This window comes from Oratosquilla oratoria, chromosome 4, assembly GCF_046742065.1.
Source record: "Oratosquilla oratoria isolate Oo_2021 chromosome 4, ASM4674206v1, whole genome shotgun sequence".
In the NCBI taxonomy this organism is placed as follows: Eukaryota; Metazoa; Arthropoda; class Malacostraca; order Stomatopoda; family Squillidae; genus Oratosquilla; species Oratosquilla oratoria.
This window is the reverse complement of record NC_134780.1, coordinates 65,530,628-65,535,467: the sequence shown is the minus strand read 5'-3', so window position 1 is coordinate 65,535,467 and position 4,840 is coordinate 65,530,628. Positions and strand designations below refer to the sequence as shown.

Sequence of the window (4,840 nt, the reverse complement as noted above, 5' to 3'; positions counted from 1 at the left end):
CGCCTTGCTGCAACGCAAGACACAGACCAGTTACGAGACGCTTTTTCGGGTTCTTGAAGAGGGTAGCTGTGATTCCAGCACGGTCATGATCGACTTCAAGCGGCCTGTGGAGCTGGCCCTGCGGGTGGCCTTCGGGGAGGAGGTCCAGGTCCGGTTCTCCTTCTACCACCTGAACCAGTCCATCTGGAGGCAGATCCAGGGCCTGGAGCTGAAAAACCTGTACAAGTCTGACGACGACTTCCGCCTGTTCTACGGGCAGCTGGATGCCTTCGCCTTTCTTTCCCCAGAGAACGTTAAGTCAGGCATGGCACACCCACGCTCCACCATGCCTGATGATGATGCAGCACTCATTGAGTACTTCGATTCAACCTATGTTTCCGGCCAGCTCCGCCACCGTCACCAGTGCGCTTCCGCCGCACGCAGCCCATGTTCCCACCTTAGAAGTGGAACATGCACCAAGCCACCCTCAACAACCGGCCTAGAACCAACAATGTCTGTGAGGGCTGGAACAACAAGTTCTTCAGCCTGGTGGCACACTCAAACCCCACTGTTTGGAAGCTAATTGAGTGCCTGCAGGCTGAGGGTGCCACCGTCGATGGTGTCCTGCTCCAGGAGGAGCGTGGGATCCGCCCTTCCAAGCGTGGGAAGATGGTGTACCAGGAACTTCAGGTCCGCCTCCACAACCTCGTGCTTGACCTCAAGACAGGCAAGAAGACCTTCCCTGCCTTCCTTTGTGGCATAAGCCACAACCTCCGTTGAGGACAGTCTAATTTGTAAATAATTGTGCTGTTTTGTGCTTGTATTTTGTACATTTTACTGTGATTTTTCACTTGATTTCTGTAAATATATATCTAATCTATGCTGTGATATTGAATAAAACAGTTATATTATTAAAAAAAATAGTCACTTTTTATCCCATGTCCCAAATATCCTAGTTACCATGGCCATAATGTCCAGGTTGCAGTTTCGTGACCCAAATACCCGTGGAACAAATATCCGGGGCCCAAATATCCGTTCAGCCCTTCCGGGTGGCTATCTCAAGCTTGGAAATTGTAGACGTGTCCTTTCTTTACTCGTACTTTTATTTATTCATTAATGAATAACATAAAAAAAAAATCCTTTTGGTGCCAAGTAAGTTGAAATAAGACATCACTTAGGAGCGCTATACAAAAAGTATTTTCTCCGCCAATGAGGAGGAATATAAAGACCACGGATCCAAGGACACCCTCCACTGCCGTAAGCGCCTACGAGGAGCTGCCTCTACCACAAGGTCCCAAACATATTGGGATCTACCGCAGAGTATGGAAGAGGACCCCTCCCCACCGGCGGAACCCCACCCACAACCGGACGGCTCTATAGCCGACTAACCCCGTACCTCCCCCTCAGAGAATGGCAGGTAGTCAACAACCGTCGTCAACGTCCCCAGAAGCCCCGCCCCGTCTCGGGCCCCACAAAATACCCAGTCCTCATCAAGCCTACCGAGGACTCTTCTCAATTCCTCAAGCTGGGATCCTGGCGACAGGTACAATCTTGTAAAGGATGCAATAGGGCTTGTTGACGGCATCCACCGAACACCATCTGGAGAGTGGTTGATAAGCTGTACATCGGAAAAGCAACATGGTCAGCTCCTACGGACTGTGGCCCTGAAATCAGCCCGGCAGCCATCTATGAAAATTATGACCAGGATACCCAGAACCATCGTCGTGGGTATTATGAAAGGAGTCCCCATAGACGATGATGCAGAGAAACTTTTCAAGGCAGACTTGAAGGCCCATGAGATACCCGTTGATGCAGTCCAGCGTCTCACTACAAAGGATGGTGTTGCGACCGGTTCAGTGAGAGTGGCTTTTCAAATGGACATCCTCCCATCCACAGTGAAACTTGGGTACACTCTTCACCAGGTGGTCCCCTATGTCGCCCCATTCCGAAGATGCACCAGGTGCCAGTTACTGGGCCATTCTAGGAAGGATTGCCGACGCAAGGCTCCCCGGCGTGCTCGATGTGGCAAGGGTCACACCACCCAAGACTGCAAGGAGAGCCAACTATTCTGTGTCAAATGCTGTGGCAAACACTCCGCAGCGTACCCTAACTGTCCAGCGGTAGCCATACGGAAAATAGCGCATGAAGTGAAAAACCAGCGCTACACCCCCTTTGCAGAAGCTTTTGTCATCGCCAGGGAACGTTGGGAATCTCACTTGAAGTATGAATGGGCAAAGGGGAGACTTCGCCCCACCCCACCCCCGAAGAGCCCCCCACCCCACAAAAAAAAAAAAAAAAAAAATAAATAAATAAATAAATAAATAAATAAATAAATAAATAAATAAATAAATAAATAAATAAATAAATAAATAAATAAATAAATAAATAAATAAATAAATAAATAAATAAATAAATAAATAAATAAATAGATAAATAAATAAATAAATAAATAGATAAATAAATAAATAAATAAATAAATAAATAAATAAATAAATAACCTAAGCTTGCCCACTCCAACCCCCGAGTCCTTGGTTGGAGCTTTTCCCCCCGAAGTCGGCAAGAGCTCCAGCGCCAACGTACACTCTCCACCGGAAGAGGGTTCTTTAGCCATACCCAATGCTGCCGGTGCAGAGGGAAATAAGACAAACCGCAAACGAAATGCCAAGCATGTCGAATCCACCACCCCAATTACCATCATTAAAACCATCTCACTCGAAAACACTGTCCCTGCTGCTGAGATGAGAGAAGTTTCCACGCGTGGAGTTGGCGAGGCCTCGCTACACTGAGCACCCCCCTCCAGACCCAAAGATCAATCTCTCTCCAGCACCATCGGAAGCCTTCGGTCCACCGTCAAATTCCTGCAAGATGATATGGCCCATTCCAACCTACAAGCGCCCAAGCTACTTGACGGAATCTTCGTGATCCTACGTACTATTTTGGAAATTGCAAATAATGGCTGCGCTTAGGATCATACAGTGGAATTACCGGACGATCAACACAGCCTGGGACCTTTTAGTGCAATATCTATAAAACAATTCATACGAAATCATTGCACTACAGTCCTTACTGAAACGTTCCCACCAGCTTCCAGCTTTGTCAGGATACCACTACCCTCCATTTGTAGAAACTGACGATTCAGGAAAGGTGTGCGTCGCCGCTTATGTCTCCCAAGGATTGGCTTCTAAGCCCGCGTCGCTTCCAGGCTTCTCACTGGAAGAGGGGTATGGTGCGGTCACTTCCATCACAGTGGAGAGGAACCGGATCATGCACGTCCTGAACTACTACAACCCTGAAACGTCTCGGCACTTCGAGTGGCTGGGAGCCCTTCCTGACAACTGGATAGTGTTGGGCGATTTCAATCACCGCGACGCCTTATGGGAAGATGGTTATCCCCATTCCTCCCCAGAAATTGTCTCCCCCTTAGACGAAGCAGATATGGTACTCCTTAACGATGGCGGTCACACCAGGATTTCTGACAACCCGGGACACGGAAAGTCCGCCATTGACCTATCTTTCGTGTCCTCCAATCTAGCGGGGATCACTGATTGGTCAATTCTGGATGACCCAATATCGTCTGATCACCTCCCCATTAAGATCACCGTCCATCTCAGCCCCATTATTCATCTTCCTCCGCCGCAGGATAAATTCAACCTATAAAGGGCAGATTGGGGTGCGTACCAAACCTACCTTGTATGGGAACCGTGCTCGAGGTAGCTCGCCATGCCATCCCTCTGACCTACGCAGGACGCGGAGAGTGAGGTCACTCCTGGTGGACTGATGACTGCAAGATAGCTGTGAAAGGAAGAAACGGGCCAAACAATGCTACATGGTGGACAACTCTGAGGAAGCGTATGTCGCAAAGAAGCAGACGAAGGCGCAATGCAAAAGGACTATCGCCAGGGCTAAGCTTGTTTATTGGAGCAACATGGACGACCATCAGGATCTCACTGCAGCCTGGAGAGGTTCAAGGAACTAAAGAGTCGTTACAATCGCCCCGACGGGGACCTCAGTACACCTGACGGTAGGGTTCTGTACACCCCTGAAGAAAGAGCAGAGGGCTTCCTACACCAGTTTTCTAGCGCAAGCTCCACAGCCAGCCTATCAGAAACACAACTTCGCTGCCGTGAAAATCAAAACGCCCAAGCAAACCTATTTCCCCCTACGGGGACAAAAACGGACCTCACCCTCATTTAGTTACGCTGGGCCCTAAGGGCAGCCAATGCCACCAGGAAGTCCCCAGGTGCCGATAACGTCACCTACCCACTCCATCCCCTGCAAGAGTCCTTGCTGGCCATATACAATAAATGTTGGAGGGAAGGCGTAGTGCCGAAGGCCTGGAAACACGCTGTTGTGGTCCCCATCCCCAAGGCAAGCAAGCGAAGGAACCAGATTGCCAACTATAGGCCCTTGTCCCTCACCTCTCATATAGGTAAGATATATGAGAAGCAGGATTTTTTTTTTCAGGGCCATTTTTCATTATTTTTTTTAAATTTCACCAGAGCAATTCTTTTAATTACCAGAGCCATTTTTGATACTTCCAGAGCCATGTTTTTGCAGCTTCGATTTCCTTCAAACTATTGGAAGGCTATCTCATCACTCATGTCGGAGCGAGTTTGCATATGTACAGTGTACGTATGCATGCGGTGATGTGGTATTGGGTATTGTGCATTGTACATGTAGTCAGCGTGTTAATTGGGCAGCTAGCTGCATGCAACCAATGAACTTCCCAGCATACAGGTACCATGTAATTCGCAACTAGCGACATTATTTAGCACGATAGTCGTGTAGGGTCTAGTCAACATGTACTAGTATACGTGCTCATGCAGCTGATACGAAGCTAGGCTAGGTAAGCCATTCAACT

General features: G+C 48.5%; 1 pseudogene; it reads left to right on the top strand.

Annotated features, from left to right (window-relative positions):
* The window catches only part of LOC143024341 (uncharacterized), a 980-nt pseudogene extending 647 nt beyond the window's left edge, over positions 1 to 333 (top strand).
* Positions 334 to 4,840: the final 4,507 nt, after the last annotated feature.